The 13198-nt window shown below is 42.6% G+C and overlaps 1 protein-coding gene across 1 annotated transcript in view; it reads right to left on the bottom strand.

Annotated features, from left to right (window-relative positions):
• AGPAT4 (1-acylglycerol-3-phosphate O-acyltransferase 4) overlaps nucleotides 1-10305 on the bottom strand; it is a 105067-nt gene extending 94762 nt beyond the window's left edge. The window contains exon 1 of the mRNA XM_066590719.1: nucleotides 10047-10305. The gene's annotated coding sequence lies outside the window, so the exon portion shown is untranslated. The remainder of the gene's footprint in view (nucleotides 1-10046) is intronic.
• Between the last annotated feature and the right edge of the window lie 2893 nt (nucleotides 10306-13198).

Below are 13198 nucleotides of genomic sequence, written 5' to 3'. Positions count from 1 at the left end.
TGCTTCTTTAAATAGTTTATACTACTTCCAAAATAAGTAGTATAAACCAGCCAGGAGAGCAGTGTCCCGTCCTGAAGACTCTCAGAACATCTCACCACAAGAGCACAAGAGAATGTCGCCCGGGCGATAGAAGGATGTTTCCAGGGGATCGAGCTACTTTCTGTCATTCCCTGCTTGCATTCGTTCTTCCGCACAGATGATATGCTGTCATATACAGTACATCCACATGGAAAACCGAACGCTTACGCGACCATTTGCAATTCGTTTCTGTCTGCATTCGCAGGTCCTCCGCAGCACTAACCTGTGCTGTCAACCGTACAAATGGAGGGTACAGTGGACACATCTCTGTGGATGTGAGCACACATTCCCATTGAGAACAGTGTATGTGCGTGCGCACAGCATTCAAAGATGAGTTTGCACTGTCTCATGCCGACTTCCACAGGTAATAGCAAAGGAACAGACAGTTGCATATTCCTCAGGTACCCTTCAATTCCATCATAGTTCATGACGCATATCTCCAGCTTGAGCAGGAGTTATGTCTTGCTCCATGATGGCTATAGATGTCATGGAGATCTCAGGGGTCCTGACACTGTCCCAGGAGATCAGCAACAGGAGCCAAGCTGACACAAATAGCCAAGTTCCTTCCAAATCTGCCAGGATCAGAGCTAGCTCTAATCCCAGTCATTTAACCTCTTAGACGCTGTGGTCAATGCTAACTGTGGCACCTATATCGTTGATAGAGGGAGGGGCCTTTTTTGCCAGCCCATCCACCCCCCTGCAATGAGATCATGGGGATCTCATGGGTTGCTGGATCTTCCAACCTCAGAAGCGTATTAGACTCTGCCAGAGGTTGGGTCTAATAGGTTGCCTGTCAGTATGAAACTGACAGGTACTGTACAGTAGACTGCAACACAAAAGTGTACTATACAAGTAATTAAGTGATCACATGGTCAAGAGAAAAAAAAGAGATCTACATTTTCCCCTTATCCATTACTTTATTGTGTAGAAAAGTTGAGTTTAAGGCCACTTTCAGATGGCCAGGTGCAAAAAGCATCCAAGATTCTCAAACACAACTAGTATCGCACAGCACACAGTAGCGGGGGCAGGGGACATTGCATGTCTTACGCTCCTTCATGAGAATGGATCAGAATAAGATATGCCGCAATTTCTATCATAAGAATTATTGGTGTGTGTGAAAGATCGCTCATCTGAATAGCACCACAAGCAATAATGGGTCCATGTGCTGTCCGAAAAAAACATAGACAGTACAAGCACAAGAAATACATCTATGTGAACGGGCTCTAACATCTGACCTAAGGCCAGTCCTGAGCTGTACAGCAGGGGTGCAACTTGCAGTTGGCTGTCCCCAACAATCAGACTGTCACAGTTTTTGGGTATGGTGGGGTTGTATGAGTACTATTTTATGGTTTGTTCATACATGTCAAATTTGAATATTGCATATCCGACATGCATTTTACTACAAGATCTGTGCAAAAAAGCTGAGACTGCCAAGAATATGCAGTATGAAGTGCTACAGTTCCATTCAATGGGGGGAAAAAACATCCTTTCCATTCAGAATCCCCAGGAATAAGTAGCATGCTAATAATTTTTGCAGATTTATATGTGTGAAAATTTTCTGAAGCATGTAAACGTTCTAGAAAGTTCTAAACAAGTTGGCAACTTCATGTTACCAGTTTGGGGGGGGGTTCCTACACAGTCCAATCAAAGCCGTCAGTTTCAGTACACAGATGGACACACCCCTTCTAGAAGAGAAAATGGTAACACCCTGATGTCAATTTATTCATAAATCCCTGGGAAGAATAGCAGAGGAACAGCACGTTATTACATGGGGAATAATACAATTATTTATTACAACAGACCTGCCAAGTGAGCACTTAGGTCCTCTTTAGTAAAGAGACCAATAGCAAATTTTGGGTTTAAAACATTTTCATATAGGGCTTTTATTTATCCAGAGTGTCTAACAGAAAATATGGCCTTAGGCTGCTTTCACCCGGTCAAAAAAATCATGCAAGATTTCTGCATTGCGACATAAACAAATCTTGTGGGAATAGGAGCCCTATTCTTTTGAATAGAATCATATACATGAGCGACTTTTTCACTGCACCCATGCAGTGCGGGAAAATATCATGGCTTGCTCTATCTTTGCATCCTGCGTTTTAACACAAGCGGATTTTCGCCACGGGAGAACACTAAAGTCACCGCGAGTCTATTATTATGATAGGTTCATCGCGGAAAATCACAATTTTTATACGCAAGTGGAAAACGATGGCAGATTTACGCTCATGTACATCGGGCTGCGCTTTCCATAGTTATCCTATGAAAAGCGTTCATTGCATTACCCGTATGCGGATTATTGCCGCGGATAACGCAATGCAGAATCGCCCGTGGACAGGAAGCCTTAGAGTGTCCTGAGTGGAGCCTGTGGGCACACAGACGCCTTCAGTCTGTGGGCCCAGAAGATGGAGGAGGCAGAGAGGATGCTGTGTGTGTCCAGGACCTAGCTCATCAGGTCCCTATGCAGTATCGCAAAAGGAACCACAAGACCATGTGTAGCGCTGAGTGTGGATCTTCAACCGTGAGTGTGCACCAGTAGAGAGTTGGTGAGTGGAAGTGAAGCATGTCCAGGAATAGAGTGCCACATATAACTTGGCCTGTGAGAATCCCTCTGGCCTCCCATGTTTCCTCTCTATCACATCATGTGTTCTCCTGCACCCGTGTCTTTTGCCAGTGGATGTAAAGTTGTTATGGTCTGTTCCAAGTTTGCAAGTTATCCTACAGTAAATGGCTTTACCGACTGTTCCCAGTAATGGCTTTCAAAAGTCAAGTCTGCGTGTATGGACTCTTTATTACATCATCTAGAACAGAGGTCCCCAACTCCAGTACTCAGGGACCACCAACAGGTCATGGTTTCAGGATATCCTATGGTAAGAACACCTGTGGCAATGTCTGAGGCACCGACAATAATTACATCACCTGTGCAATACTGGGGAAATCCTGAAAACATGACCTGTTGGCGGTCCCTGAGGACTGGAGTTGGGGAACACTGGTCTGGAATTCACTGCGGAAGACTGAACACTAGCGTCACCTGTGACAAAAAGACTACAGGTAAACTCCTGTTGGGTTTTCCCCCTTTAATAACGTGCCCTCGGCCCCATGGACGTGTCTCTGGTTACCCTCTAGGTGGAAGACGGTAGTACCACAGTGACAAGATCTAAACTCATCCCCGCCGTCTCCTAGGCTGGGGTCTGTTCCTCGGAAGGCTGCAGGAGAGCCTAAGAAATAAATGTACTTGCAAGTGAATTGTTTATTCAAGTTGTTTAATATTGTCCTAATAAAGATAATATTTTATTCATTTTCACTTCCGTGTTGTAGAGCTGTCTGCCATGTTTATGCTATGCTTAGTGATTCACATCAGTTATATGTTACATTGTAGTTCACATGATATTTTTACATCTTTTAAATCCACAGAATACTGTATACGTTATGGTTTTCCTCATATTGATTGTGGTTTTGCATAGAAGTAATACTTAGCACACTTTCTAAAGAACACAAGCAGTTCCTTAGCTTTTTTGGAGTTTGGTGGTGGTGTGCAGCATCACTACTGCTAATTTTAAATTAGGGCTAAGTATTACAAAATCCAGATAATTAGGTCCACTATTTAAACCTAGAATCATGTATTTCTGCCACATCTAACTAAATCGAGAACTGCAGCCTCCTCTGCGCACAGGATACATTGAGGGGTATACGACATCTGCACAAAACTCTCTATGGGGTAATAGACATAACTGAGCAAGTACTGCCATCTCTTTACTCCAGATAGTCCCCTAATTCCTGTTTTCATGATACGTGGCGTCCCACTTCTGACACACTATACCTATCAGACATTTAAAGGGAACCTGTCATGTTGAAAATGTAGTCCAATCCACGGTATCATGTACAGGGCAGATTTATACACATATTTGTGGGAAAAGATCCAGTATGACTAGTAATTTATACATCTACACTTTTGCTCACTCTGAGTTAAGGAGTCCAGTGGGAGGTCCTATTCCCTGATTGACAGACTTCTCCCTCTAGGAGTGTACATACACAGATAGCTGTAAATCACTAAGTAGGACCTCCCACTGGACTCCAAAGCCCAGGATGACTGCAGGTTTAAATGAATACAAGTTATTTTGCATGTGTTCTCACAAAAGTATATAGCCCTTTTGCTCTGAAACATGGTCCCTGGAGATTGAACTTCATTTTTAATGTGACAAGTTACAGTAAAGAATATGCCATTTATATCTATGGTGGGAAACCTTATTTTACTGAAAAATTATAGGGTTTGTATCAAAATCAGCTTTTATTACCTGGGTGATAAAAGTCTGATCAATCGGCTCTCACAACTGAGACGCCCAGCGATCCCAGGAATGGGGGTCCCATATCCACCTCTGGTCCTGACTGCTGGCTCACTGCACCCTCTGCAGTGAGGGGGAGACTGAATGGAGCAGCGGTTGTGCATGGGTGGTGACATACCATTCTTCTTCAATGGCATTGCCGGAGATAGCTAAGCACTTGTACTGGACTACTTCTCTCAGCCCCATTGAAAAAAATGGAGTGGCACCACACATGCACAAGCTTTGCTCCATTTAATCTGTATGGGACTGCGGTGGGTGCAGACAGCTGCACTGACAAGAAGAGGGAGACACGGGACCCATGTTCTTGGGATCAGTAGGGGTCTCGGTGCTACGATGACTAGGTGATAAAAACTGATTTTTGTACAACCCCTTTAAAAACAATTTCGCATTACTATGTTGAAGAATGTAATTATAATTACTGTATATTTGAAATGATCATTAACTTTGAAAAACATGTACTTATGTGACAGCCAATTTTAAAATTAGCAAAAGTTCAAATCATTTTATTTTTGCCTAACTAAAATCCCTCTAGAGTGCTGGCCGCTAGAGGTCTCATTTCCTTCTAACTTGCTGGTCACTGCCTGTTGGCAAGTGAAACCCGTTTCTGCTAGCACAGTCATAGAGACATATTACAGGATGTGAGGGTGGGTCTTTACTTGCAGCAGTCTCATCTATGGAAATAGGAGGGGAGGAGGAGTCGGCTGCTGGATGAAGACAGAGAATCACATGGGCGGAGACAGAGAAAAACACAAAGACGCAGCTGCAGCTTTTAGTAAGTGTTTTACCACATCGCTCCGTACTTCTCTATAATGCCCTACAAATTACTGCTGCTTCTCTATATGAGTGACAGAGATAGGGGAGCAGGATCTGCTCTACTTTTTGTGTGTAGTCTATGGGAAACATCATAACAGCTAGTCTACACCCACTATATCATGGAAAACTGACAATTAAAAATAAAGCTTGCAGAGAAGAAAACTGGTGATAAATTACATATACAGGGTGGAGCGCGGTAATTTGCTAATTTGGGAGTGAAATAAAAAAATAATGAACTTGTAAAAACTTTATTTTATATTTTATTTACATTGAACAGTAGTGGAATTTACAAATTATTTGGTTTTAAATATTGTATCTGGCAAATGTTGACCTTCGCTATCCACACACTGCTGCATACGTTTTCTGAAGTTCTCATGCACTCACTCTTTCAAGCATGTCGACTGGTATTCTGGCAATCTCTCAAAAAACAGCTTATCTCTCTGAGGGGTGATCTTAACTGGCCGGCACGCTCACCAGACTTAGCCCCATGCGATTTTTTTTCTTTGGGGTTACCTGAAGTCTAAGGTGTATTGCAACCGTCCCAACACCCTGGAAGACCTAAGAAACAATATTGACGCTGGGATTGCCAGAATACCAGTCGACATGCTTGAAAGAGTGCATGAGAACTTCAGAAAACGTATGCAGCAGTGTGTGGATAGCGAAGGTCAACATTTGCCAGATACAATATTTAAAACCAAATAATTTATAAATTCCACTACTGTTCAATGTAAATAAAATATAAAATAAAGTTTTTACAAGTTCATTATTTTTTTATTTCACTCCCAAATTAGCAAATTACCGCGCTCCACACTGTACAAGACATATAACGGTCAGACATAGTGCTACACCTCTTGTACACATGACTGCTTATTTTGAACAGTCATCTGAAAAGTTAGGCACACTTATTAAGATAGTCGTTACACTGTACTTGCTAGGAAAGAAGCACTTCGGTGAATCGTTAAACTAGCGGGGTGTTTTCATATGGCAGATGTATTGTAGACATTTCGGCAAGTGATAATCTTCCACCTTATATCTTACAAACCTCATCTAAAGTATGGAATAGTCACACACACTTCTGCACTCATATGAATGGGGGTATATTTGCAGCATGCATAAAGAGTTCTGAAAGTCCCGTTCAGATGAATAGGACAGTTGCAGAATTTCATGTAATGGCCCTTCTACACGGGCCAAGGATATCATGATTCTTGTTTGCCCAACAAAACCAGTTGGTCACATGATCACCAGCTCATTTGTGCTCGATTCTTGCTGACCTTAATGTTCAGTGTTTCACATTTCCTATGACCGATCAGTGTTCAAACTGCATGAGAAATACACAAGCTGGTGCTGGTTTTTATGCGGGCTGAAACTCATTCTCATTCGTCGTTGGCTCGTGTTTAAACTGAAGGAATATCATTCAGTTACTTACGTTTGAACGATTATCTGAACTAATCATTCCGAGTAAACGGGGCTTAAGAAATCTGCTGCATGTGAATATACCCAAATTCTGACAACAATTGGTTACAAGTGACAACAAAAGACAAATTGCAAATACACAATGTAGAACACTGTTAGGCCGCTCTCGCACTAGCGTTACTTACTGTGTATGACACGCAGGGTTTGTGCGCATAATACGTGGTAACTAACTTTACTGGCAATGGTGCCTCTCACACACAGTTCGCGAAATACGCAACCAAAGAAAGCGCAAGATGCTCGATCTTGCCGTGTATTATGCGCCCAAATAGTTTATGTGGGTTTGTCGGCACGCAGCAGTATGCAATGTACTTCTTACTGCTGTGTGCTGCCTGCACGGTAGATATGTACGCGGTATGTGCCGGCTAACGCTAGTGTGAGAGCAGCCGAACGCTGGCCATAGGTATGGGATATTTATAAACAGGCCCCTGGCAGATCCGGTGAATATGATGAGATTTGCTGCCGGTCTGATGTTCGTAGTGGTCAACACATAAGATTAACAGAAGGTGCTACTGAAATAAACTGAATCGGCCTATGTCTATGGCCAACTGTAGGGCACTGATGATGTATAGTCCAGCACTGATAGCAGGGGGAGCTAGAGAGTGTTGGCAATAAGGATGCGTTCTGGAGGCATTAGCACATCCCCAGTACAAGTGTTCAAATCCTTGTCATCACACATGACTATTATCCAGCCCCCCAACATGTGTGCTGCAGAGAGGAGTCTATGTATTATCCCTCACCTCCCCCAGACACAGACATATGTGAATAATACCCTCCCATGTATTATATGACTAGCACCCTGCCATGTATTATATGACTAGCACCCTGCCATGTATTATATGACTAGCACCCTGCCATGTGTTATATGACTAGCACCCTGCCATGTATTATATGAATAACACCCTGCCATGTATTATATGAATAGCTCCCTGCCATCTATTATATGAATAGTACCCTGCCATGTATTATATGACTAGCACCCTGCCATGGATTATATGACTAGCACCCTGCCATGTATTATATGAATAGCACCCAGCCATGTATTATATGAATAGCACCCTGCCATGTATTATATAAATAGCACCCTGCCATGTATTATATGACACAATGCTATATTATATGAATAGTATCCTGCCATGTATTATATGACACAATGCTATATTATATGAATAGTATCCTGCCATGTATTATATGACTAGCACCCTGCCATGTATTATATGAAAAACACCCTGCCATGTATTATATGAATAGCACCCTGCCATGCATTATATGAATAGCACCCTGTCATGTATTATATGACACAATGCTATATTATATGAATAGTATCCTGCCATGTATTATATGACACAATGCTATATTATATGAATAGCACCCTGCCATGTATTATATGACACAATGCTATATTATATGAATAGTATCCTGCCATGTATTATATGACACAATGCTATATTATATGAATAGTATCCTGCCATGTATTATATGAATAGCACCCAGCCATTAATTATATGACTAGCACCCTGCCATGTTTTATAACATACTATGTTATGTTATATGAATAGTATCCTGCCATGTATCATATGAATAGCTCCCTGCCATGTATTATATGACTAGCAGCCTGCCATGCATTATATGAATAGCACCCTGCCATGTATTATATGACACAATGCTATATTATATGAATAGTATCCTGCCATGTATTATATGACACAATGCTATATTATATGAATAGTATCCTGCCATGTATTATATGACACAATGCTATATTATATGAATAGTATCCTGCCATGTATTATATGAATAGCACCCAGCCATTAATTATATGACTAGCACCCTGCCATGTTTTATAATATACTATGTTATATTATATGAATAGTATCCTGCCATGTATCATATGAATAGCTCCCTGCCATGTATTATATGACTAGCAGCCTGCCATGTATTATATGACTAGCAGCCTGTCATGTATTATAACATACTATGTTATGTTATATGAATAGCATCCTGCCATGTATTATATGTCTAGCACCCTGCCATGTATTATATGACACAATGCTATATTACATGAATAGTATCCTGCAATGTATTATATGAATAGCACCCAACCATTAATTATATGGCTAGCACCCTGCCATGTATTATAACATACTATGTTATATGAATAACAACACCCTGCCATGTATCATATGAATAGCTCCCTGCCATGTATTATATGACACAATGCTATATTACATGAATAGTATCCTGCCATGTATTATATGAATAGCACCTTGCCCTGTATTATTTGAATAGCACCCTGCCATATATTATATGACTAGCACCCTGCCATGTATTATATGTCCAGCACCCTGCCATGTATTATAACATACTATATCATATGACTAGCACCTTGCCCTGTATTATTTGATTAGCACCCTGCCATATATTACATGACTAGCACCCTGCCATGTATTATATGACTAGCACCCTGCCATGTATTATATGTCTAGCACCCTGCCATATATTATATGACTAGCACCCTGCCATGTATTATATGACTAGCACCCTGCCATGTATTATATGTCTAGCACCCTGCCATGTACTATAACATACTATGTTATGTTATATGTCTAGCACCCTGCCATGTATTATATGTCTAGCACCCTGCCATGTATTATGTGTCTAGCACCCTGCCATATATTATATGTCTAGCACCCTGCCATGTATTATATGTCCAGCACCCTGCCATGTATTATATGTCCAGCACCCTGCCATGTATTATATGTCTAGCACCCTGCCATGTACTATAACATACTATGTTATGTTATATGTCTAGCACCCTGCCACGTATTATATGACACACTGCAGGCAGTGGCAATAGATTATTCTGCAGGTCCCTATAGAATCCCCCTGAGCAACAGTCTGCCGCGTCCCCCTGAGCCCCTCTCCTCCATGTTGTCCCTCCCTATTACATGTCATTCTAGGGCTAGATACCCATGACATTAGTTACCATGGAGACGATGAGAGGATGCTGCTGCCTGGCACAAAGACAGCATCATGTGCTGGAGAACAAGGGCTGCTCCATGCCGGAGCCATGAGCCCAGATGCATGCCGCCTCCTCACACACGAGGGACAGCCTGACTACACGCCCAAGCTACATGTCTGGCAGAGGCTTGGAGGGAAACTTCCCATTCATCCCAGTGTGTGGAGAAGCAGCGGAGGGGAGGCGACAGCAGCCCCTCTTGTATCTCCCATCACACCATGTCTGACCGGGGATGTGTGACCGCGGCGGCTCCAGCTCAGCCCTTCCACAACTGTCAACAGATGGCAAACATCAGCCAGAGGCCCCCCATACAACGGAGCACGTACCTCGTGTAGTCCAGAGCTGGACATGAGCAGGACGAGCGGGGGGCGGGAGGAGACCCCACTTACTACAACTACTTTCCAGTGGTCTCTAGTACAGAAGCCAAGCCAGGGAAGAGAGCCAGAGCCCGCCCATGGGTGGTAGGAACAAAAAAGCCAAGAATGGTCCTCGGCTGACGCTCCCCTCCTCATGGCACTTCCTTTTAAAGCTACAATTCCCGTCTTGTCGGAGGACCCCGACGTCTCCCGACCTGCAGCCGTCTTCTACTTCTCCTACATTATCTGCATGCCTTCTCCTTCTCGGACTGCTAGGATTCTCAGCTGCGACTCTTTCTTAAGACATTGTGTAATACAGACTTAGCTCATTTAACCCCTTAAGCACCAGGCTGTTTTATACCTAAAGGACCAGGCACTTTTTATGGGATTTTTTACCCATTTGGTGGTTTTACTACCCTATTTTTTTTATTCAGCCTTTTGGTGTTTTTCCCCCTGACATATAGGGTTATTGCTTTTATATCTTTTTTCACAGCTTTTTTCCTCCATAATTTAAATTTATTAGGGGTGAAAAGATTTTTTAAAAAGTATTTTTTTAAATAAAATGATATTTATTTTTAGGATTAGTATCTTTACGCTAAAATAAAGTACGACAATGGGTTCCTCAATTTTTAGTTGACGTCAGCAGTGAGTTATTATATATATATATATATATATATATTGTAAATTAATTTTTACTTTATATATAATTAAACTAATATAATTAAATATATATATATATATATATATATATATATATATATTTTTTTTTTTTAATCCACACTTTCCCACTGTAGCTTGGGCATCCATAGGAGCCCTGGTTACAGGATCAAATATTCCCCTATAGTGGCAGTAGTGACTAGCAGAACTGATCAGGGTCTGCTGGGACCCTGAAGCTCTGCTGTGCCAGGATGGCAGCTGGCAATCACATGATCACCGGGTCGCATAGCGGAGCTGAGTCCACTCACACACAAGTACCTTATACCACGATTACCACATCATTTTGAACACCGCCGCTTAGCGCTCCCATTGATTTCAATTGGGCCCCGTAGACGTACGCCCGAACACGGTGTTTTTCTAACACTGTGATTTTCGAGTGCTGTTTGCTCTATTTTTCTGTGCTTTACCCATCTCTTTACCCATCACAATGATGGGGTGCACTAAGACCCGTTGTCGGTTCTCAGGAACCTGCAACCAAAACCGAATGTAAAGTTGTGGCAAAACACAGAGATCGAAATTGCTGCTTTTTGCCTAGTACATGTGCCCGGGAGCAGGAGCCGGCACATGGATCTCCACTGTCAGCCTATCTGACAGATAGGCTGACCGCGGAGAATTGCGGTAATTCACAGCATGCTGCGAATTGCCGCCCGTGAGCGGAGAATCGCTATGATTCTCCGCTCTTGGACAGGGTTGAAGCACTTTTCATAGCAACACTATGGAGAGCTTTCACTGCGTTCCTCGCGGCCTGATTATCGCCGTGGGGAACGCAATGAAAATCTGCCCGTGGACAGGCAGCCTACCTCTTTCTCTCTTCACTATAAAGCGCTCATTGATTACTATGTAGCCTGCAAGAGAAGAGGCTGAATCAGTTAAAAATCGCTTCTGCCTCCTCCTGCGGGTCCATGGCTGTGACTAGCAGCCGAGGACCCAACTTGCTCCTCCTACATTATAGGAGCAGGAGCTTTAACCCCGTGGAGTAGTTTTACTATCGGTCAAGATTAATTCCAGGACTAAGCACTGTAAATTCACAGTGCTTGGCCCTTAAAGGGGTTGTCCCGCGGCAGCAAGTGGGTCTATACACTTCTGTATGGCCATATTAATGCACTTTGTAATGTACATTGTGCATTAATTATGAGCCATACAGAAGTTATCAAAAGTTTTATACTTACCTGCTCCGTTGCTGGCGTCCTCGTCTCCATGGTGCCGACTAATTTTCGGCCTCCGATGGCCAAATTAGCCGCGCTTGCGCAGTCCGGGTCTTCTGCTGTCTTCAATGGGGCCGCTCGTGCAGAATGCCGGCTCCGTGTAGCTCCGCCCCGTCACGTGCCGATTCCAGCCAATCAGGAGGCTGGAATCGGCAATGGACCGCACAGAAGAGCTGCGGTCCACGGAGGGAGCAGACCCCGGCGGCCATCTTCAGCAGGTGAGTATGAAGACGCCGGACCGCCGGGATTCAGGTAAGCACTCTCCAGTTTGTTTTTTTAACCCCTGCATCGGGGTTGTCTCGCGCCGAACGGGGGGTGTAAAAAAAAAAAAAAAAACCTTTCGGCGCGGGACAACCCCTTTAAGGGGTTAAGGTTGTTTACTGTATACATGATGACTTTTTAATTCCAGTTACGTGAAGCATACTGTAGTCACATATTTGAAAATCCTTTATTCATATATATATAGCTCCTGCAGTGATGATATAAAAGGGGCCATTTACAATTGTACATTCATGAACGTTTCACATATGCAATTTAACCCTTTCCAATCCACTGTCTGACGTCTTAAGACATTATGATTTAAAGCTGTACAGCTACGATGTTGGAAGACGTCCGTCGGGGTTCTCTTACTGTATATTTCCAGTCTCTCTGCTTTCGGAGCCTATCCAACGTGTCACCTCATGCAGTACTGGCTTTAGCCAGCAGATAGCACTGTTGTATAACAGCAGAAAAAGAGTAAGCCCCCTAGGAAAACCAGGATACAAATTGAATTGGAAAGGGTTAAGTACGTGAAAAAAAAGTGTGAAAATGCGTTCATTTTAAGCACACGTTTATGTTTTTAAAATCATATATGTGTATACGTTTTGATCCGTTTTCTATAAGAAAAACGTATACATTTTTCACTGTAAACTTTTTTTTCTAATAAAGTTTTGCAGTTCAACACTTTTTTTTCCCTGATCACAAAAACATAAGTATATGGAAACGTACAGCCCTACGTATGGATCCGTGAAACGCTGCGTTTTCATCTGATTTTTGGACAAACAACATGTATGTTTCACGGATGGGCATATGCCAGTGTGCATGGCCGATAGCAAACATTTGTAGGTATTCCAACAATATAAAACCCCTTTTCAGCTATGCAGCTAGGTGAGGACTGGGCTGAGAAATCTGTCTTCAACTTGCTAATGTAGCTGCATAACT

This window comes from Eleutherodactylus coqui, chromosome 1 (assembly GCF_035609145.1).
Source record: "Eleutherodactylus coqui strain aEleCoq1 chromosome 1, aEleCoq1.hap1, whole genome shotgun sequence".
NCBI classification, from domain to species: Eukaryota; Metazoa; Chordata; class Amphibia; order Anura; family Eleutherodactylidae; genus Eleutherodactylus; species Eleutherodactylus coqui.
The sequence above is the reverse complement of the archived record's forward strand: the minus strand, read 5'-3'. Positions and strand labels throughout refer to the sequence as shown.